We start from the raw sequence: 24,914 nt of genomic DNA, 5'->3' as shown, positions 1-24,914 counted from the left end.
TAAAGACCGGGACTGGAATTGAACTTGAGGGCCAGGGTTGAGTACCACTGTTATACATACTAACATGGAGTAATTGTAACTAGAGGATGGAAGTGTGCTTGGGACATTGACTATTGCTGCCCCCTTCTGTTCATCTCTTGAACTCCCTTTGTGCAACAACATTAATACAGCATTCTGCTGTAACCTCAATTTATCGTCAGTTTTAGTAAAATGTAATATATGTTTGTAATTGATGTAATGTACATTTTATATATAGTTCTTAATGTAATATGGATGCACACTACTTTATATTCCATGATTATACAAAAATAGAGAAGATAATTTCCTGGGGTGTATATCTTACTAAAATATTTATTTAAGGTTTAGAAAACATGTTCATTAGGAAGCAAATTTGGTTGCAAAAAACAACGAAATTGCTTCCTGTTTTACAAATAGTAGAGCACTTTTCTGCACATATAGTAGGTTACTTTTTTTTGTAAATGTGGGAATGAAATATAGTTTTGTGGCAAGATAAACTGACTTCACCTGAATCAAGAAGACCTGCAACAAAACATAATGGACTGGATCTTTGAAGGTGCCTCTCATCAAACTGAATGATAGAATCACTGACCATTCTCTGGCTGAGAGAGAGAGAGAGAGAGAGAGAGAGAGAGAGAGAGAGAGAGAGAGAGAGAGAGAGAGAGAGAGAGAGAGAGAGAGAGAGAGAGAGAGAGAGAGAGAGAGAGAGAGAGAGAGAGAGAGAGAGAGAATTATACGTTGTTATCGGCTGGATACAAATGTATTGCCATTAATGTAGTCTGTTTATGGCTATCAAACTATGCTGCCTTTGCGTTTGTGACAAGTTTGGCATCCAGCGCGTGCCGTAGTAAGAGGTCAGAGGCAAAATCCAATATGGCAGAGTCCAGTTAAAGTACAAGTCTGAGAAGAGAGAAAAGTATTTTGCAAAGCCGAACATGTAAGACAACGGACATCCCTGTGGAAATTATAAAAGACTCTTCTCACCTTAGTTGTGGACAATTTAACTCCAAGGGCTGAGGTTTGTTTTGTTCATTCTAAAGTTAAACTTAGACACGTGTGTGCAGCTCTTGTGTTTGTTTTGCTTTGGAAGTGCGTGGCAATTAACAAGTAATTGAAATATGCAACATTGTATAAGTTAAATCAAAATGTGTTATGTGCGATCATTTCTGAATGGAAATAAACCAGTTATTATTATTATTATTATTATTATTATTATTATTATTATTAATAATAATAATAATAATAATAATAATAATAATAAAAATAAACAAGTGTTCCACTAGCTATTTTCCAGTACCGGTAAGGAAAGGGGAAAACCGTACAACTTATAGCATTGTCTTAGGTTATTAAATTAATTCACATCTAATACAAATGAAAGACATTTACAAACAAACAATGCATCTGTAGAGCACCGTACTGCCTCAAGTTAATCGTAGCAAAATAAGTAGCTCAGTAAGCCGCGCCAACCACACAAAACACAACACCGAGCTGCGCACAGGAAGCTAATAAATAGAGATCCCCCTGAGCCCTATTGTCTTGCATACACGAGGGTAAATTTACATACGCACTGAGCAATCGTTCAGACCCTCGCTTACTGGCAGAACCGAACACAAATCACAGTGCAGCCAACACAGACCCAATCTACATACAGCTGCACTGTGCACGTGACACTCCAAGCAGCCCGCCGGAACTGCCTAGACACCAAACTGCTTCCACTCACTATATATAACAACAACAGACTGAAGACCCCCAGGCTGATAGGTAATTAAACTTTGGATGCAACACATTTTTTGCAATTGAACTGTGATAAGACTGAGGTCATGTTACGAGGTTCTCTGCACTAACTGCTTAAATCTAACAGTTTAAGCATGGCTATCAATGGTGTACATACTGGGTTTTGCTCTAAAATGAAAAATTTGGGGGTCATTTTTTACCCTAGTTTAACTTTTGAGTCTCATGTACAGAATATCACCAAGGTCCTTTTTCCATTTTAGGAATATCGCCTGGCTACGCCCTGTTCTCTCTGTCTGCTGCAGAGAAACTGGTCCATGCCTTTGTGTCATCCAGACTTGACTACTGTAATGCCTGGGTTGCTGGGGTTTCCCAGAACACCCTAAATAAAATGCAGTATGTTCAAAACTCAGCAGCCAGGGTTTTGACTAAGTCTCAATCTGGTGATCAGATTACCCCATGTTCAGAAATCCTTACATTGGCTTCCTGTTAAGTTTCATATTGATTTTAAAATCTTGCTATAGACTTTTAAGGACTTGAAGGATGTGTCTCCCTCTTACATAACTGACCTTTTGTCTATACCGCTTTTTTATTTAATGTTTGATATTTTTATTTGTGTTCTTATGTACAGTGCTTTGTGATGACATGAAATGTGCTTTATAACATTATTATTATTATTATTATTATTATTATTATTATTATTATTATTATTATATTGTTGTTATTGTATTATTATTGTTGTTGTTATTATTATTAAACCGTGTAACGTGTAATATTGACCTAAAACAATTAAAAATAGTACGGAACTACACAGTCAAAGACAGATGTGCCAAATGTAACTTCAGAATGGCTAGGTAACTATGACAGTAGTACATAATAGAAAACCACAATTGTGTTAGAAAGTTAGGAATAAAGTCTTTCATGCAAAAGCCAGGTTTTAAAAAAAAAAAAAAAAAAAAAAAAAAAGTAAACCATAATAATATTCATGCAATATAACGCTGGTACTCACTTGAATAAGAAGAGTTTATTATTTGACAAATTGAATCACTATGCCATTCCAAGGGCTTGGGGTTATTTTAAAGTACGTTACTAAAATAGTATTTGAACTGTATGATTGGCAATGCTCGCCTGTTGTGAAGAACTATTTCAGTCATATTATGAGTACACACTATGTTAATCATGTGAGCCTTGACAACTCCCCACAGCTGTGTCAAATGTTGGAATGTCATTAAGCAGTAGACACATGTTAAGAAAATCTTTCTTCTTTTTTAATACAGATGTTTTCATAATTATGTTAAGCAAGGTCACACAGGTGTATATCCTCCAAACAAAAAGCGTGTCCTCTGTGATACATTTTTATCCGGACGAGAATTTTTGATCTTGTAAGATGTCACAACAAAAGTTAAATGGAGCCAGATGTGAAATACAAATGAGGAAAGGAACGTAATGGGGATATGGAGACCTATATATATATATATATAATATTAATTTAGCTCAAAGAGAAAGAGCCAGCTGCCCAACGTTTCGATATGTTGTACATATCTTTCTCAAGGGAGCCTGTGTTTGAATCAAAACATTGGAGGTATTTATAGGTGTTTGACAGCATGACAACTACTTGTTATTGTTTATATTCAAATCCATGATTTATTCTTACATGATGTAATGGTGTTCTATATGTGACATCACTTTTACTTATATCTTTAAATCTATATTAATTCAATAATTAACATTATTTTATATAAACTTATATTTATATTATCATGCAATGCTGGCTCTGAGGATCAGCCTTGATATGGTCTCCCTAGCGCATCAGCATGCACAACTTTTGAATTCATTTTCTTTATTTAATTATTTTTAACTGTTATATATTTATTGGAATTAATTAGTTCATTCTTTTCTGTTGAGTCCCGCTGGCATAATTGTGTTCAGTCTATTTATCCATTTACTTTCTTTTATTCTTCTATATTTGGCGTTATCTAATTGTAGCTGTTCTAATACTAAAAACCTTACATCATTTATGTCATGTCCTTGACTGGTGAAGTGCTGTACTATTGGCTCATTCATTTTTTTTATTTCTAATTAATGAAAGGTGGTTCTGAATTCTTTTATATAAAGTTGTTCCAGTCTCTCCAACATATTTTATGTCATCACATTTTTCACAGGTTATTCCATAAACAACATTGTGTGTGTGTGTGTGTGTGTGTATATATATATATTTAGAAATGAATGACAATACCCACATTTTATATTCCAACTGACTGTTAGCTAAAATAAAAACAACTCAATAATTAACCATTCAATTTTAAATTATTTTAAAGTCATTTTAAATACATTGGAAATGATAAATTACTAAATGTTATTTGTCAATATTCGCCATATGTGGGCCACAAAGTTCAGGTTACCCCCAGTTTGTGTGTGTTTTTTTTTAATTAGACCATTTTAAAGTAAGCTAAAAAATACAGTTGTTAAACAATTTTTGTGTCTCAAATTGAAAGTTAGTTTTGAAAGAAACGCATGTTGTTGGAAACATATATTTTAATTTTAAAACCTTATATCCAGTACTAGATAGGTTAAAGCAAGCTCTTTTTTTCCATGCCTTATTCTTGTGTTATTGGTTTGCACTTTAACTTCCTGGGTCATTTAATCTCAGCAATCTATTGAGAGGAAAGTAGTGAGGGCAATTTTACTCTCCAGGTGAAATGACGGGGAAGCTCAAGAGATTTTTTTTAACCTAGTGTAGTACCAGATATCATGTTTTAATGTGAAAAATAGTACATGTGTGCTAAACCACATGCTTCTTTCAAAACTGCACATTAGAGACCTGTAGAATAAATGGACGTGCAAGGCTGAGTAATTTTCTGGAATCATTTTGTTAGCTCCGATTACTTTAAAACTAAGTAATGAGTTTCATTTCATTAAAGTATTGTTTATTGGCACAGTCCATATGAACTCCTCAAGTAAAAATCATTGCTGATTTCAACCCCATTCCAATCTTCACTATGGACCCACAGGGTGTCCTGTATTGCCTTTTTGTTCATGCAGGATTAGGAAGGAATATCCCATAACGTGGCTCAGCAACCGTTACTGGTCAGACGTTCGGCAGCTGCAGGCAGAGACTTCCCAGACCGGGCCCTTGTCACTGGAGTTCGATGGCCTGGGAACATCTGTTGCTATGGGAAGCTTATGTTTTTGTAAATGTGTTGCTTCTTTAACAGCTCATATGTTATAATCCATTCAAGATACCAACTTCATATTTTCAGTGTTGTTGTAAACTTCGCATTGATCAGTGACTATGTTAATCTCTGACCTAACATGGCTGCCATATTGAGGTTGGATGCCTTTTTAGATTTCTGCATAAAACTATATTGATATGTTTAATGTATAAAAGACCATTTTAATTTTCATTATAAGACTAATTGTTGTTTAACTGTCTTAAGTGTTTGTCTTTCTGTAAAGTTACTGTTGATGAATTAAATAAATAGATAAAATAATCATGTTTTTATTCATTGCATTACCCAGGTTAACAATGGCTTAAAAAAAACAAGATCAGAATTCATCTGTGTCCATTGTTTTTACAGTTTTGTCATTTAGATTGTGTTATGTTAGAAAGTTAATGTAAATTAACAAGATCTGCGTGAGAACAGTATTGGTTTATTATTTATTGGCTGCTTTGCATGTGACATGCTTTTTTCATATTGGCAGCTACTCTGCTTTCTTTTATGTCAGCATTCAGTACTGTCTTTTGAATAGCATGTTCTTCACTTACTGAAACAAATAGCCTTTATTTGCAGGAGGTCTTTGGTTAACATATTCTTCTCCTGGTCTCGGTTAATATGCTCTTTTGCAGTGTTATCCCTGATACTCAGAAGATCTGGATGCGAACATGGGGCTGCTCACAACAATTCAGATGGAAAGTACATGGCTGGACAGCTTGCTGTCTATGGATACAAAATGACAGGTAATACCGGGGTGTATTTCTACCTTTTTGGAAGTTTTGCAATGTCAAAGGATACAAATTGAGCAGATATTTAAACATAAACTAGAACATGGGACCTGATTAAAACCCCTTTATAAAAGTCAAAATGTGTTCTGAACTTACCATGTCCCAGTGAGCACTGCCATGTTGCATTCTTTGAGGTTTCCTGACTGATGTGCAGCTGTGAATATTTACTGTTGTTTGTAATGACTGGTGTCCATCAGATCTATCAGTAGGTTGCAGATATAATTTCTCCGCACTTGGGGTTAGGTGGGATAAATCTAACCACTCTTTCTGCTAATTGTAGTCTGACTCACTTTTATGTACCATAGAACAAGTCAAACTGTTTACATTTTAAATAATTCTATTAATTGCAGGTTCAAAAAACAACAAATTTATTTCTGTTTGCTCGGAATATTCGTTTTAGTTTAGTATGTTGTAGGGAAGCAAGTTGGTTGTGAAATGTCTTTTAATTATTGTTATTATTATTTTTTAAATCCACTCTTTCAGCTGTTTTTGATGTCCAATTGGTTTTCGGTAAAACTGAAAAGAGTAAGTGCATTTGTGCAGCCAAGGGAACGAGACATGCCATTATCACACACCTGGCATCACATCCCTCATACCAATGTATTGTACAATTAGACACAATGTAGAAAGAATAAAATACTGTATTAAGAGACATTATATTTTTTATTGATTATTTTCCTGCTACCCCCATTATTGCTGTGGTTTGTTGTAAGTGGCAAATCACGTGCAAATCATGTCTGAGTAAAACTTTTAAAATAGTTTCTAATCAGGTAATTTAGAATGTCACTGTGACAGGGTGCTTGTGTCACGTGTGTGGGTAACCGCTGCTTAGCCAATACAGAGAGACATGGGAGGTGGAGTTAAATTTATTAATATAAAAGTAAATACATAAAGGGGTCATGTGACTCTATAGCGATGGTAATGCACAGAGGACACATACAGCAAGCTGTACAAAAGGAAAATAAAACACAGTACAAAAACTGCAAAATTAAAGGTACCACACAGGCTGAGCACTAGCCTTATAAACGAGGCGTCCCGCTCCAGGAACCGGCTACACTACGTAAACCTTGCTATACATTACTTGAGACCACTATCCCCTAAACTAACCTACTTATGAGCCAATATTCATACGACGACTCCTGCTGCTTCATACCACCTTGGCTGGGCATTACCTTCACAAGCACCGTTTGCAGTTTCAGGGTTGTATAGCTGTCATTCCTGCAGAGCGGACCCTCTCCTTCTGCGTGTACGCATCTCCCCTCTGTGGCCTGGCGTTGTAGTCACCCAGAACCATCTCCACTAGATGTTTTTATGCTGACCGATACTTGGTCAAGACACTTCCACCCGCTGATTGAGGACCAGCACTGCCAATCACTTGCTGCCCTTCCCCTCAACCAAGCCTAGCAGGCAATAAGTCTCAATCGAGCACCCGTCTATAAACAGTAATTTAATCACACACACAATGTCAAACATGTCAATACATGGACAGTAAATGACGTGACGCACAGTATCCCTTTCACTTGTTTTGCAGCTTCACCCACTTTACTGCTTATTCCTGTTTCACTATGGTTCATTTTTTTTTCTTTCAATACTTTTTGAATTTGTCTGTTTTAGTCAGTTTAGCATCATTCAAATTTATATTAGGTCTACACAGAGTAACTCAGACTTCCAGCTTCAGCTTTTCAATGCTTAGCATGCATTGTGTGTTTTTTTTTTTTTTTTTTTTTACAAAAAAAGTTGAAATTAGAGAGACAGACTGTGTTTATGCATGCCTGGTAGTATTAGCACCAGCACTTTTTCATCAGCAAACTGTTTTCAAAATCTGAAAAAAAAAACTGCCCTAGGCATCTGAATACAGACATTATGAATCTGTGCTTATCCCCACCTAGGACTGTCGGAATCAATCTGGGAAGGCTTGTCATAATTTTCAAAATATCCTGTATACGACATGTAACTGGCTAACAATGCAGTCTCCATTACGAGCATACTCAGGCTTGAAGTTGCTGATAACTTGCTCCCCACACTTTTGTTGCTTTTGCCCTTCATACATGCACATTTTCACCCATAAATGGAGATAACCGATCAGTAAAGTCCTGAGGTGAAGTTCCTTAGTCAGAATCAGCAACAGCTGTTGGGGTTCCTAAAACATAAATTTTAATATTAATAAAAATGAAAGCTTATATATTTTATTTTTTTCATTGTATTAAAAAAAAAAAAAAAAAAAAAAAAAACATTAATACATACAATAAACATTAATGCTCATTCCCAGATACATTGATTGACTGGGTTTCTGGACCTGTGCGTTCCCCATATTCCAAACACCAATAAAGTCTATGTGGACAACACCATTGACAGCATACTTCATGTAGCATTTCACTGCTTCAGTAATGGAACTATCTGTAGAACCGACCGAGATAACCGTCAAATATTTAGCAGTTGCCATTCTGGTTAACTGGGCTGGACTCTGGGTCCTCACAATAGTGTGCATATACTCCTGTGCCTGTTTAGAATTTCTATAGGTTTTTCCCACATTTAATCCTTTTGCCTCATCCAGGTCACACATCTATTCTAAATCAGAATACAGTCCTGCCTGCTTTGCAAGGGCGTGAGCTGTTCAAAAAAGCACTTTTAGCTTTAAAATCACATAATTGTTAATGGAGTGTTGTAATTGTTACACTTTTAATGTGCCTTGTTTAGCCTTCATCAGTTTGATGAAACTGGGTTGGAGTGATTAGAGTAAGCCAAGACCGTGCGTCTACATGTTGATAGACAAATTAAGTAATAAATATTGACTATCGAGTGCGTCTGCATTGGGACTAAAATCTATATTTACAAACAGTTGTGCTGAATAATTATTTTGTGGCCAGAGTGAGGGCTCGGTGCTCCCTGCTGACCCCACAGCACTACACTCCTGTGTAACCCTATGGTTTGCATACTGAGTATGAACATTTCATTTTTATATATTTTATATAGATTTAACAACCCAGTAAGCACAGCTTATTTCATTGAATGAATATAAATTACATTAAACTAAATACATTTTTATATGAAATTTGCATTTTAACTGACAATTATCTCTTCATCCTCATATATGTTGCCTGGCAAGAGTACTGCTTTGTTTCTTCTTATATTGTTGCCAAACATATTGCAGCGTGCACAGGGGAAGGTAGCAGCCAGGCTGGTAGGTGACGTAATCACACATGAAGACATAAGCCCAATATCCACTCCTTGCAAAGGAGCCAGCTCTTTTGTACAGTGGTATCGGCGCTGTGCTTTATTATGGGAAGTCCCTGGTTCACACCCACCCTCCGTCTGTGTGTGGATTGCCTCGCCCTGTGGGATGCGCCTGCGTGCGTTAACTGAGATCGCTACAATATTATGGTTTCCCTCTTGCTTTTCTTTCAGTGTAGGAGTGCCATGAAAGACTGAATAAAACTTGTGAGGCTCAATATAGTTTTATTGTATACATATGTTTACATGTGGCAGTTTATTTTTACATTTTCTGTGCCTTGGTTTCATCATGTTGTTCAGTGGAATCAGTGTATCTTCATCATGAGCATCTCCCCCCTCCAGTTAATCTAATTAATTTGAACTGTGTCGTGTTTCAGATGTTTTGGATAAACTTTTTCCCTTTTCATTGTTTACCTTTCTTTGGTGAACTGATCTGCAGTTTTTTCTCTCCTTTTTTTATATGAATGCTCTGTTTCTCTTCACTTCATTGACGCATTTTTCTGACTCAAATCCACAAACACTTAGTTGGGATTTCTGTACAAACAATCCCCAGAACTTCAGAGGATTCAGCTGCTTTCAAATTCACTTCTATGCGAAATTATATCAAATAGAAGCACCTGCATTTACACAAATTGGACCCCCATTGCATCAGTAGTTATCCTATTGTTTGTTAATTTAAAAGAGGACATTAGTAAGTTCCTTCCTAAAATATCCTGTCCTCATTCTAAAGCAGCATTTTCTGGTGAATTCAAGATATAGGATTGAAATGCGTGTCAAGTCAACTAACTTGTTGAATTGCTTTCCTTGCGCGTTTTGAGATTAGAGACTCCCCGCCTGTATAGTCATAAGGCAATATCCCAGCCTCTGAGTGGGGCAGGGATTTAATGAGTCTTCTTACAAGTCCTCTGACCTGTTAACCCTTTTCTCCAGATGAAAATTGGTAAAACGTGGGGTTTTGAAACTTAAGGAACAGAGGTTAACAGGAGCGATATTAAACATAGTCTTTCATTTGAAGTCCGCAGGGCAGTTTGATTTTTACTGCGTGGGAGTTTAAAATTAGTGTCAGGGTGATTAAATTTGGTGGTTCTCCCTAAGAATAAGTGCAGGCAATTAGTAATTTAAAAGTTGAAATGGTCTTTTAAATAATTGGAGAAACAGCAAACATATTTTTGTATATAATTATTATAGGGAGTGCTTTTGTTTTGCCTGCTATATCTTCAGTATATTCAAGATTTAATGTGTTGCTTGAACAGATTATGGGAAGTGATCTGACAAAGTAGTGAAAATGATTCACTGGTACCAGGAACTCTTATATGAACAACCTTCACTACTTATTTATTTATTTATTTTATCACCACTTAATATTTCTAGTTTGACTGATACACATTTAAAATGTCATTACCAAATGCCAGTGAAATTCCACTTCCTCTTGGCTGTAAGAGTATTAACAATGTATAGTACAACGTTGCATATCAGACCCCCTGTGGACTGGGGTATAGGTGGAGATGTGAAAAAGTAGGATTTGCGAACATCTATAGAAAATGACATTTACACGTGCATAAATAGGTTAGTGAACAAAAACAACACTCCAGCTGCTTTAAACACAGGGAAATTGTTTGCTTTAAAAGTAAGCCAATGTAAACAAGAGTAATTGGGCTATAATACATTGTGTTGTTTTACTATAAGCCATCTCCACATAAAGCTTTTAAAAACAATACAAAACAAACGGTAAATGTACAGTAACCTGCAACTGATCTTTCTTAACTCTAGACGTCCCTGCCTCCCTGGTTCTGCTTTCTTAATATCTCTGTCACGGTACTTTCCGCTCTTTCTTGATCTTGCCAACAGCCGATAAGCAGCTCAGTTTGAATATTGCTTCGGCTTTTTTAAACAAACGACCGGTAAGTGTTGTGTTTCAGTTGTGTTGGGGGAGGGGGGGAGGGGGCACACACAATTTCAGAGCTGTCGTAAAATCAATAATGGTATTTATATTACCAACACCAACTGAAGTGGGGGATTTTAAATCCAACAGTTATTAATAATCCAATGTGTGTACCATAGCAAATGTTAGCCTCTTTTTTAAGACTTCTTCCTATCCAGATAGTAAAATATAAATGTTACGATAAGAGCATAAGAAAATTAATTAAAATTAAGTTGGGAGGTGGAGGCTAGTTTGCTTTATATACATCCCTGTTTGTGAAAGTCGGTACATAGAATAAATCATAAAACACAATCCCATCTATCTCTCTCTTTATCTATGTATCTATCTATCTCATGGTGATGTTTGATTTTAATTGTATTGTACAGTGTAGTATTAATATTGGATATAAACCTACGTATAGTTGTTACTCCTTTTCATCCTGGGATAGGCTACAGAGAGAAGGGCACTTTTGGATTAGTTCATTTAATACATCACTTGGAGAAGCTGATTATTAAGACAATTCAACCAATCCTAACTGTAAAGTACCTTCCTCGCTAGCTATGTGAGACAGAGGTCTGACAGCTAGTGATTCCAGCCCCACTAAACCATTGCTAAACAACACCTCCTTTAACAGAGTTTGATTTGGCCTTTTCAAAGCTTTATTTGATTTTTAGTGTGGCTCTTCTGATTTTCAATTGAATGATCTATGGTTGACCAAATTAAAGGTTTTACTTTAATCGGTCCTCCAAATGTAATTTGCTGTTGAGGTCATTAAAAGAGGAGGGATAATTAGTCTGAACTGAACCAGAAAACAATAGGATGTGGAGGAAACTGTGGTTTGTAATAAATAGGGTCTTTTGTGCAAATAAAAGTAAAGATAACAGCTAGTATGTTTTGGCTGACATAATTTATCAACTGTTTTTGCAGATGTTTTCTGGTAAAGGTCAAGCAGCTAAAATCTCTCAACTGTTTTTCTTGCATTTGGAATCCGAGGGGAAAAATCAATACAGTCTGCCATAATGTCCACACACAATGTTTGTGAAAATTCATGAGCAGAAACTTTAATTTTGAAAGATTATTTTTTTATTTTTTTTACTGTAGCTAGTTGACAGACCCCAACTGAGGAAAAATCTCACATGATGCTGCCATAGGAAAATAGTCCAAGATTAGGATTGCAGATGTGCTTCTGAAATCTAGGCTAAAACACATAGGAAATAAAATTCACAAATGGCTAGACAATTCATTAAATTAGTGAAATTGTAAAAACCTCCCAGTTTAGAAATTGGTTTTTGTCAAAAAATATTTATTCTTTTGATTAATTTGAGCTTGTTTTGTAATTGAATTCTTCAAGTCTAAACAAGGTTCACAGTCTAGAAAACCACAGTTCAATTAATTCTGATACTGCATACAGCATTTTGTTCTCTGTCTGTGGGAGGCTGCACAAAAAAAAGTTGTTTAACCATGCAAACTGATAAAACCAAAATGTTACTAAATTGTACCTGCAGAGCATTCATAAAATAAATTACAGTTTTGTTGTTTTAATCTCTGCTCTGTTCTCAGTTAGTTTGTTAGATAAGTTTACCAACTAAAGCATCACTATTTTCTGTCAAATAGTTACGATTGAGATTGTCAGCGTTAGGCAGTGTTTCAGCTGATGAACTGTACTGGCGCACAAAGTCAGTAATACACACCTCTTTTAAGAGCAATCCAAATCTTTTTAAAATATGGGATAGGGAAACACTGTTGTTCAGGGAGAAGAAGCAGAGCGATTAGAATGGCATGTTTTGAATTGATTTGAATACTTTTGCATTTTTCACTGCTTTAATCATTGGTGTTCGATTCAGACTCATTCAGTATCTCACGTACACTTTGGTTTCCCAAAATGCCAACATTTACATAAATCTCGTCGGTCGTGTTTCTTGCGATCAATTCCAATATGTCTGCATTTGTTTTTCTTTTTTTTAAGCCTAATGGCATATGGATATCTACTAGTGATTCACCCCTTTTTGAAAAGAAGTGCCAGCCCATGGTTATATGCTGTAGTAGCAACACCCCCATGTGACCTGTTCTGACCAATCAGGATAGAATTTAATAGTATTTAAAATACCCATTTTATAACATAATAATATGTTGTGAAGACCTTATTACCTGTCACACAGTAGTTAATGTTAAAATGTTCTGTCACTGCTATTGCAGTTTCTTTGCAATAAACAAAGTGGCCTAAGCCACATTTTCATAAAGTATCGCTGGGTTTAATTATGCCTTTTTTTTTTTTTTTTTAAAGCTGTACATGGAAGTGAAAACAGTCAGATCAAGTTAAATAAACTCTTCAAAAATGCATTTGTAAAAGGAGCATTTCTCATAACAAACAGAAGCAGTATGAGGAATCAGAAAGCAAACTTAAACTGCACTGAATGAAAGCTGATTAAAGTAAATGTTGAGGAGTTGCTGGGGGCTGCTGTGGCCGCAGAAAATCCCGCTGGTGGCCGCATTTGAGAAACTTTGCTTTTGTGGTCAACTTCATTAAAATAGCTGCCGATCATGTCCACACTTGCCCTGGCTGCCTTCAAGGTCAGCATACTGTGGCCCAGTGCTATAAAGAGCTTGTCGATTTTAAATTTGCCAATAGCTGAATATTGTGGTCTAGTTACTGACCCTCCATTGTAAATAGAATATCAAAATAAATAATGCATGCTGTCAATAATACTGTAACTATTATCTATACTTCATCGTGGGTACTTTCCCAGTTTTATAGGGGTTATTTAATATAAGACCTTGACAAAAGAGAGAACATGGGGCTTTGTTTTACATTTGAAACCTTTGCAAATAATGTTTTCGACAATACTGGCAATTTAGTAGTTTTTTTATTTCATTCATTTTCTGAATACCTTGTTTGAAATGATGTAGTTTTTGAAAAAATCCACATGGTGTCAGCAGAAGGACATCCAGTACATTATTCCATGAACCTGTAAAGAAGAAATTCTGAGATGTTGGAGAAGAATTATGTTTTGGTTGAGGCTGGGTAAACACAACACCACTCTCCAAAGTTTGTATGCCCTCTGTCTGAATCAGAATCCTCTTGTTATATATGTGAGACTTTTTAAGGGCAGTTTGAATTTGTAGTAAGAGTAAAGAAAAAAGTGGAAAGTTAATGAACAGTTCTCAGCTTGTCTCGGCCTGTTCTGGAATACAGGAGTCCTCTTGTGTTTTGAGCGATCAGACCAGAGTGACCCAGCATCTGGTTGTTATCAACCTAGCAGCTTGAAAGTAAACTTGGTTAAAATTAATCAGCCAGCAAGGGGTCATGCTCCATAAGTCTGCTTGTGTTCTGCTGACCAGACAGTGCATTCGCATGGACAAATCAAAACAGTTGTGCTGTTACATAGGCCATGAGTTAGACGGAGGACTGGGCAGGGGGTAACCTTGGGTTCAACCTTTTAAAACCATAATAATTAACTTAAATCCTGAGTGCATCACAACTTGCGAGACATGGATTGTAAAAGCGTACAGCTGGTCTGCATTACAAAAGGAAAACAAAGCAGAAGCTGTAAAGTTTGAGATTATTTTACTGAGTTTCTTTGGAGTACCTGTGTTAACTCCAGCTGGTTTTTAGCATTTTTCAGCACTGGAAAATACAGCACAATATCAGAGGCCAAATGTGCTGTTGTCCCATGTGCATGAACCACATATATTACATAAAGATATATAAAAAAATATTTAAAAACAAAACACTTAAAATAAGCAGGATGAGGGTCAAAATAAACAAACATGGAACACAAATAGCAACAAGTAGTATGCTGGTTGTAAAACCAGTATACATAGCAGCTATTGTATCCTGTAATAGTTTTCACAGCTCACGTTTCGTTCCACCTGTACACATTACTCAGGTAGCCAAAGCTGCAGGTTTGTTATATTATGGCCGAGGGATCAACTGGCTCTTAATTATCTTGTTAACCCCTCGGCCATAGTTTGCACAAGTTTAATAAACCTGCTTGACTATCAGCTAATTAAATAATTACTAGCCGACAGTCACGCAGTCTCAAGAGTAAAGTACAAAAATACAAATAAGTAACAGTAATGGCGGACAGCTTTTCGTCCACCCTGCATTTTAAATCGTAATAATACAAAATAATACAAAACATGCATGGTTCTAGGTAAAAGTGCTTATAAAATTGTTATTTTTGCACATCTGCTGCTCAAACAGCGTCAGGATATTTAGGGGGAAAAAAATGTATACCCAAATCTTCACAATGGGGGGGTCGACTTACACAAGGACGACTTTTACTTGAGAAAATACGGTACTTTCCACTAAGGGATTGGCTGGTGAGAGGAAACTGGTGAAGAAAGGAGAGTCGAGCATATGAGGGTACAGGTTGTGGATTTGTTGTTTTTCTTGATTTATAGTTATTAAATGTTTAAAATACATTTGTTAATCAGGTTCTTAGAAAAGGAAAAAGCCAATCAGTGGAATAAAATGGTTAAATAATACTTTGTGTGTGATGTTTGCCTACGAGACTGACAATGATTGGTATGTATAGGGTTTGCTGTGTCTTATAAAATAAACTTGATTTTAGTGCGTGTGGAAGGGTAGTGGGCAATTCACTGACAAGGAGACAGAACTTTTAATTGTAACATCGCTCAGGCTCACTGATTTATTTCAGCCCCGCAGAGGGCGCGGTTGTCCGTGGCTTGAGTACCGGCAACAGTAAACAAGACCACGGTTATACCAGTCCAGGTACACAGTCCACTGCAGGTACATTCGCAGGTGCTCTGGAAATAATAAATAACAAAGGACAAAAGGCGAAAGAAAAAGGGAAAATAAAAACAGTAATAAAACCACAAAACAAAGGTGCTGCACTCTGCAGCGTTCACCCTCGTACGGCCCGGGTCTCCGTCCTACACTCATGCTTTCCCTCACTACCCTAAACAATAATCGGGGTCTGCCCAATTTTTTACCCGCTGCGAAAATAATATTTTCTTTCTTTTTTCTGTAATAAGCTGGCTGGCTCATTTTGTCTCTGAGGGGGCAGACCCGAGGGAACCCCAGAGCATCATTTTATTAGTGCAGCAACCCCCCAAAGCCTGCCCCTCAGCCACTCAGAGAGGGGGAAAACCCACACACACTTTTTCCCACCTCTCCGTGTCAATGCCGTGACTGACAGGAGGATATTGCAGGTCTGCTGCCCATTCCCACAGCGCTATGAATGCGCCTAGAGAGTCAGCGCAGGTCTCCCCTGTCACAGTGCGTTTTGTATTTTTAGCAGTACTAACAATAAGGTATGTCTCTGCGAGCGTACATACATTTCTTATCCCATGATATCGCAATATGGAAATTATCAATGTCGAACGATATGTTAAACCTTATAGTAACTATTTGCTTATATGAGTAAAGTCCAATAAGAACATGTAGCAAGTATGATAAATGGTTGAGAATAATTGCAAATAACAGCCATTACAGAAAACGTGAGTACAGATACCTATAAGAGTTACATCAAATACAAGACATAGTAAGTAGTTATAGGTAGGAGCAGTAGTTGAATGCTGCAAGGTATGGAGCAGTTCATTGCGAGTACAAGCCTATGTAAGTACTGGTACAAGTGGGTGCCATATAGTCCAGCATGGTTGTAATGTTTACAGATGCTGTCTGAACAGGTGTGACTTGAGGAGGGACAGAGGGAGCTGGATTCAAGCGATTTAGATATAGAGAGATCATCTTGTAGTTGAAAGATTATTCATGAAGGTGAATGAAAGAATGACATTTATGGTGCTTTCAAATTCAGAGGAAATGCTAAGCCTTGACATTGATGGTGGATAAGTTATTCCAAACAGAATCTAAGTTAGCTCAATTTTACATTTTAGAAAAGCAACTCCTGTTATAGTAGTTACAAGCTGCAATGTGTTTAGTGGTCAGTTGGGTGCGGCGGCGCAGTGATTTAAAAATAAATACATACTTTAACCTGAGCTGATAAGAACATAGCTATTTAACCCAACCAAGTTGTACATTTATAATTAACAAAAATGATAGGTGAGGCTTAATATTTTAACTTAATATTACCTTCCGCAGTATGAATTAAAACTTTGTGCTGCTTTTCATTCGAAAAATTTGAAAAAGTTGATTTGCGTAGAATACTTCTATTGGACCTTGATGCCCCTGATAAAACGAGGGAGTGGCTGTACAGTATTTGTTAGCCTGTTTGTTTTTCTATGGGTCTCTCGCTATATCACAGCCTTCAGTATATAGCGGAATTATATTGGACCCCGACACCCATGATATATCGAGTGGGTGCTGTATAAATATTAATTCAGTATTTCTAAGTATACGACAAGCGTTTAAAATAAATTAAAAAAAATGCAGACCATTACATCTCTCTGGTACTGGAGAAAAACAGTGCTCTACAGTAGTTGTATCAACAAACAAGTGTCCCTCTGCTACAGTACACAGTACAAAATTACAGCTGGAAGAAAGTCTCCGGGTCCCGACCAAATCCAACCTGTGCAGCCTTGCTGGCTAGATAAATGATATGGAATAATGTGCCTCATGCTTAATGTCTTTTAAAGTCAGCCCTGTGTGATGCTATGCAAGGGGGCACTTGGCAGTTGTGTTGATTTGACAGCTATTAACTAACCTTTTGAGTCTTTCCACAATGCATGGTATAATCGATACTGTAGTGAAGTTCGACGCAAGGGGATAAAACAGAATATAACATTGCTAATGGCATCTAAAGGCTTCATGGCATAAATCATGAGAGTAAGAATTCAGTACTATGCACTGCACTACGATGTGATAGTGGTGACTTTCCTTTTTGCAGGAAATGAAGAAGTGCTAGTATTTTATTTAATAAATGTGAAGGTAATTTACTGGATTTTGCATACTTTGCATGGCTACTGTAGCACTTTCGATGTCCGAAAATTCGTTTACTTGCTGATATGTTGATACCAGCTTTACATGTTAGTGAGACAGAGCAGATGGACAATACTTTACTTAAAGTAACTTTACGTCTCATTCATACCATTTGCTTTCCAGTTATGTCTTGCTTCTGTTTTTCATTACATCTGCATCTTGCTATTCAGTTTCGTAACTATTCAATGCAGTACATTGATATTGGTAAATATATATTTGTCAGAAATTAATTGTAATAAATGGAATAGTTCTGTTTTGTATCAATATGCATTTAGTTTGCAGTATCGTGATCGACAAGATTTACAGTATTGAAAGACGACTGGCATGCCTTGAGGTAATTTAATTAAATCAATAAATATAATTTTGACTGTTGGGCAATAATATGTATTTATGAGTGTTACTTTTATAATATATTAATACTGAAAAAGAATAATGGGTATTTTGCAATACCTTGCTCTGCCTGAATTGTTTTTTTTTTGTTTGTTTTTTTTAAGAGAATGTACCAACACATTTTCAGCTTCTATGTTTAATGAAATACATTAGGTTACTGTCTTTATCTTTACTCTGTCATATCTAGTACAGTATGCTAGCATTGAATATCACAGACTACTTTTGAAAATCAGTTTCACGTCTGGTTAAGTATTTAAACAAAAGATAATGTTGTTTTATTTGTGCATTGCACTGTATTTCCTAATAGGACTGAATCTATTATGATAAACAATTATTTGTAAGTAACTAAAGTTGTCATTATTGAGTTTTATTTGAGTCTTATTTCTTTTTAAAATACAGACAGCGACTGAAAAAAAAGTTTCACAGCCTTTGCTCAGTAGTCATGGTTTTATTGATCATTAAGAGTGAGGCATGTGGGCACCAGGGGTGTCCAGGCCTGGTCCTGGAGGGCTGGTGTCCCTCCTGGTTTTTGTTCCAGCTGTACCCTAAATTACTTTATTGGACCAATCAAGTCCTTATTAGGAGCGTAGTGGTTCTAATGAATTAATTTAGGGTACAGTTGGAACAAAAACCAGGAGGGACATCAGCCCTTATTCATTTTGGTGAGCCCTGCTTGTAAATATGTGTTGTGTTTGAGTGCTTGTGGTGGTTGGCAGGGATGAGGTTAATTGCTATCCTTGCCAATTACATGTGAGAATGTGGCTGTTCCCAAATTAGATAATTGCTGCTAATTGGGAACATCCACGTGGTATAAAAATGGAGTTAGAAGGTCCATTGCCTGAGAGGTTTTTAGAGCTGCATTGAGAGAGACTAATGCGCCTCTGTTTACGTTGAAACTCACCGTGAGTGCGAGACTGGGTGAGGGATTTTCTTTTTTTTTTGTGAGGCACAATTGTTTTGTTTAACCCTTTTGTTTTGGCTCCGTGAGCTGTGTTTTTTTGTTTATCATGTTTTTATTTCTGAAAATAACCATTTGCAGTTAATAAACTGTCAAAATAAAACCAAAGATTATTTTCTTGCTTTTGAATTAACACTTTTCGTGCAAATTTTAGTTGTTTCACATATATTGGCTTTGTTCTTTTAAAGCTGCAATGTCCCACAATCAGTTTAACACAAAAATGTGTTTATTTGGTGTGTGTTAGCCCCTTTTTTACCTGTTGGATTTCTGTGCACTTTAAAAAAAAAAAAAAAATTATTTAGTCGTCTCCAGTTTTTTACCCTGGTTCTCTTCCAATTTATTGTGCCCAATTATCTGTATCCTGGGCTCACTGCTTGGAACCCCCTTGCCGATTCTATGAACAGAGGCTGGAGCATGCGTCCTCCGAAGCGTGCTCCTGCCAATCAGTCATTTTTCTCACTGTGGATCGACAGTGAGGCCACCAGACCTATAGTACCTATAGTACCACAGGCGTCGCTGATGCGCGGTGAGCCATGGATTCTCTTGCCGACCTAAGCCCTCCCTACCCGGGCAGCGCTCGCCCAATTGTGCGCCGCCCCTAGGAACTCCTGGTCACGGTTGGCTGTGACATAGCCTGGATTCAAACCTGCAATCCCCAGGCTATAGGGCACATCCACGTGGAGTGCCTTTGCTGGATGCGCCACTTAGGAGCACCATTCTGTGCACTTTTAATCGGACACATGCAGTTTACATTCCTTAAACGCAGTAATATCTGTAGGGATGCAAGCTTAATACCCGTTCATATGTGCGTGCCACTTAAGTACGAGCCAAAACCATTAATTTTTTTTAAACGATATGGATGAATTTTTAGAAAATGCATTTCCATTTATTTTGAGCTGGATGTAGTTGTTTTTTCATTCTGTGTGTGTGAATGTTTCTAAGTTGAATTTAAATACTCCACACTTCACACAATTTGGGTCAAATTTTATTAATTTATATACATTTTTGAATGCCACCACTTGTACTTTTAAATCTATGCAGGCTTAGCAGAAGGAGGAATAGCCATTGACTAGTCGCTTTAATCTTTGCCTTGTAAACCATACTGGAAATGGAAGTTGGCATTTCATGTAAGGTGACAGATGGGTTATGTAAGTTAATGTTTAGCCAGAGTACCTCTGTTTGTGGCTGAACGCTGTCTGTCATTAATGTTATGGTGCCTTGTTTCATAGTTAGTTTGAGCGAGAGGGGGCAGTTCAAACATAACCTAATGTAATGAGAAGCCAGCTCAAACATTTAACCTGAGAAAAATGTTTTAAGAAGTAATGCTTCTAGTAGGTAAGGTAGTAGTGAGCTAATGTGTTATTATTTTAGGTGGGATTTATCTTCCACATGTTTTGTCTGAATGTTGATATATTTATCAGTATTTATTTTTGTAATTGAGATCTTAGTTGAATATAAGTGGCTGGGAGGTTGGGAGGTAAGGGTTACTCTCATCAATGTCACTGTGCTGGCTTTATTACTGGACTGGGTTTTGAGAGACATTACAAATGCAGGTGCAATACTGTATTGTATAAAATGTGAACCTCACAAGAACATGTAAAACCAATACTGAGGGATTTAAACTGTATATGACCATGTCTTTGTTAGGTTGAAGAAAAATAATTTGTAGTGATATGAAAATATCAGCAGGTGGCAGCATTGGCCAACGACTGGAATCGATCATTGCTGTTTTTTATAGGCCTCAGTGAATTGAATTGATGCATTTGCAGCTTTGTATTAAAGCTATTAAACATTATAGTCTCATGTCAGACTTCATTTGAAAATAAAATAAAATTAAATGCAATCAATTTTTATGACCTTCAAATTTGCAATATGTTTTACCCTTCATTGTTTCATACATCTAGAACTAGCTGTCAAACCGTACGCTGTGATTCAGGAAACTATTGTATTGCAGCACTGACTATTTGTTTTATTTCAGTATTCTATACTGTGCATTACTTGAAAGAACTGCACCAGTATTCTAAGGCAGGGATAGAGCAGATTTCAGAATTGCCTGATACACATGCATGGAAAGTATGTTCAGTGGCAAAACCTACTGGTGCCATTAGATGGCAATATTAGACAATTAACTGATCTATACTTCACTGTGCTGGCTTACAAGACATAAACTGCATAAAAGACACACAATATGACCACTATAGATGCATGAATTATAATGTATGAGTTCTCTAGGATATCAATAAAATCATACTGCTTAATAGTTAAATGGTGGAAACAATTTTTGTTGATAACTTAATTATGTTCTTTGGCCAGAAAATTAGAAATTATGGTAAAAAAGGATTGCACAGTAAATTTCTTTAAATGTACACTATGGTGTACATTTAGTTATTTCATTGATAGTGACAGAAAGGAATCCTTGGGAAGAGATGTTTAGATTGAACTCTACCAGTTTCCACATTTACACCACTACTATGGAAAGGACACCTCTGAAAATAGATACTGTATGGATCCATTTCAGGCAGCTTACTGAACAAATATTTAAAACAAATTAATAAATATATCAGAATTGTAAGCAATAAAACAGCTGTGAGTGTGATTCATAAAAGCCTACACCTTCCATGTGTAGCTGTTCATTCATGAAAATATAATTTTCAAATAGGGCTGACTGGCTCTACATTACGCTACACTACGCAATATTACTCAGAGCTGCTTGCGTCCAATCACAATACTGCAGCTTCACCCCCTTTACTTCACATACTGCCTCAGCTTACAGTTGCCAGTGTTGAGCAGAAAGCTCAAACTCCTATACATGGCTTTAAATGCGTAAAGGGATTGGGAGTTTAATACAGGGGATCAGAGAAATCGAATGGTACTGCTACTACTGCTGCTGCTGCTGCTGCTGCTGCTTCTGCAACCCTTATCGTTGGCTATACAGTACAGCCTCGTGCAGCGTGTGACGGACCTAGGCTCTTGATTTAGCCTGGGATTGCAGTTTTAATGGCTGTCATCACAGATGCATGGATTGTCAACAGATGTAGAAATATAATGTACTACAAATGTATAGATTTATTTTTTTTATTTTTAATTTGCACCAGTAACAAATCAAAACAAAATGGATGTTATAAACTCTTACAACTGACTGGTAAGAGCAGATGATCACTCATTCAGTTGGCTGTACAACACAAACCCTGTGCAATTTTTTAAATAGTTGGGTTGCCATGGCAGCCAGGTGATTAGACATTAGGAATCTGCAAGATGGTAAGCTGTTCTTGAGGGATAAGTGAACATTTCTCAACAGTTACTGCATTTAATTCCTTTAGGGAAGTTTGAGGAAATATGCTGTAAAACTGGAAAGGTGGAGACATTCAGCACAAATAACAGCTACTTGTAATTATGGAACACAACGGGGTGCTGTGCTGATGTGCAGGCTGTGAAAGGAACACTGAAAATCCATAAAGAAAAATCGAAGTTAGCCTTTACTTCGGGGCTTTTTGTGGAGATGACTACAGTTCACAGCCAATACTTCGATTTGCAAACCTATTTCTCTAATAGTAATTAGCATTTTAAGCTGTAAATATTCAAGTTCATTGGTATGCATATGCCTTGATATAAAGATTTGTAATTCAGAAATCCATATGGACTATTAGGGAATTCTCAGTTGTTTTTACTTTACGTAAAACCTTCTTTGCAAAAACAGAAACCCACACTTATTGGCTTTTAAAACAGAAGCATAAGTTACGTTTCTGTCATAATCCAGTAAAACTTCAAATCCAGTTACTGTACAGCTGCCTGGACTACCGGGCTACTGTAAGATGTTTACCCCTTGGCCATTTATAAAGTTTACCTGTCTGCTACTGCTAGACTAGATGCTCTTTGATCTCTGCTTAATAACTTTTCAATCCAGAGGGAGGGTGCAGACAGCGTAAGGCCAGTCTATTTCCAACCCTGGGGAAAAACAAACCAAAAGCATGTCCTGTCTCTTTCTCTTTGCTGCAGCCAGAACTGGTTACCTAAAGAACAATAACATGCACTGCTTGTTGAAAACATCTAGACGATTTTTTACACTCATTTTATGAACTGCACTGTTGATAGAAAATGTGATGTTTTGGTTAATGCTTGGGAATTTAGTTCTCTCAAACCTTGGATGAACTGAAAGTATTTAAAAGTATAATTGCCGCTTGCAGTCAGCTCCTGTTTGGCGTGAGGAAGATGTTTATAAGAAGGGCTGGTAAAACTGATTGATGACATTCAAATGGTGTTCAAGGCTTTTTTTCTAAAGCTGTTTTTTTTAAACCTACTTTTGAATCTCTTTAAACATACATTTTAACGAGTGCATTACTTTTACCACCTGCTGTAGTGAAGATGAAATGACTGCTGACCTGAATAGACTAGTGTACTTGTATTAATTCTGCATGCCTAGACTGCAGCCTTGTAGTAGCGTAGATGTTTGTAAGAGAAAAGTAAATTGATGTTTTAAAGGGGGACTATTCTGTTCCAGAGATGGGATGGGGGCAAGAATAATTTACATTGATGCATCATGTCTTGTCAAATGTATACACTCCAGAGAGATCTTGAATTGAAATTGCAAACTTAATGTGCTGGTTGATCTCCTTGTGCATCTGTGTAGAAATGTGCTTGAAGAAGGAAAGAAAAACCAGCTCCATATTAAAGAAAACATACAATTGATTAATCTATAGATTGCAAAATTGAGTTATTGAAAATTGTATTTTTATTTAGAATTACTATATTTAAATTACTACAATTTACTTGCAAACCTGTTATTTATTTCAGTGTAAGCAGAAGCACGGTCTTCTTTTATAATGGCTGTGTACTGTAGCCTATATTTAGATATAGTACAAAATATTGTACACTTGGTTTTAATTACAGCATACCTAACGTTAAACAATGTGTTGATTGATGTGAGTGTGTGTATTATTTGGTTGTGTAAAGAATAAGATTTAATTGGTCTGCTGTTTTCTTTTATTCTTGGATGGGGTCTCATTTGTTATTTAATTGAATGAATAAAAAAATACATTATACTGTAGATGATACTGGTGTGAGTGAACAACCTGGGGTTTCAGTTGGTCATAAATCCTGCAAATGTGAGATTAGAATGTTACTAATGAGGTTGGATAAGATCATGTTGTATGTGAATACAATGTGGTAGTAAAAAAAAAGAACCGGTTGAACTGCTGGGTACAGCATTTAAAATAAATGTTAAAATATATATATATATATATATATATATATATATATATATATATATATATACATACAGCATACCTTGCTATAGGCTCACAACAGCACTGGTATGAGGTGAGGGAACGCTCCCTTGCTATAAGGCTCTCGGTTATAACGCTCCTACAGCATGTCCCCCAATTTCGTATACTAGTGATTCATGCAATATTTCTACAGTAAATACAGTACCAGTGTTCAAACTATAAAGAACTCCTCAGTATAACTTCTGTTTCAGTCTCTCCCTTTTAGATACAGTATCTGAACTGAAGAAAAGCTGCGCTGGCACTTTATAACACAGACATCTTGTTCAGCATTTGTTTTATAACTAGTTAAATATTAGGCCTATTACGTGGTTATCTTTCCTAATGTATTTACTTTTTTTGCTGTGGCTTTCTCCAGGAGACGAGATGCTTCAGGAGCGGTCCTGCAGCCGAAGCTGGGGCGAGCCCATTCCCTCTTCCCCTCACCCGACCCACTTTCCTTCTCGCACTTGGTTTGCTTGTCTGTCGCTTCGAACTGAACT

The 24,914-nt window shown here is 36.6% G+C and overlaps 1 long non-coding RNA gene across 4 annotated transcripts in view; it reads left to right on the top strand.

Annotated features, from left to right (window-relative positions):
• The first annotated feature begins 816 nt into the window (after positions 1–816).
• LOC121313354 overlaps positions 817–24,914 on the top strand; it is a 166,379-nt gene continuing 142,281 nt past the window's right edge. For 2 of the 4 annotated variants that reach the window (XR_005949976.1, XR_005949978.1), the window contains exons 1-2: positions 817–1,036; positions 5,597–5,707. This is a non-coding gene — a long non-coding RNA (uncharacterized LOC121313354). The remainder of the gene's footprint in view (positions 1,037–5,596; positions 5,708–24,914) is intronic. The other 2 variants (XR_005949977.1, XR_005949975.1) reach the window with 2 other exon arrangements.

Source organism: Polyodon spathula, chromosome 3 (genome assembly GCF_017654505.1).
Source record: "Polyodon spathula isolate WHYD16114869_AA chromosome 3, ASM1765450v1, whole genome shotgun sequence".
NCBI classification, from domain to species: domain Eukaryota; kingdom Metazoa; phylum Chordata; class Actinopteri; order Acipenseriformes; family Polyodontidae; genus Polyodon; species Polyodon spathula.
Note: the sequence above shows the minus strand (reverse complement) of the source record. Positions and strands in the feature narration are given on the sequence as shown.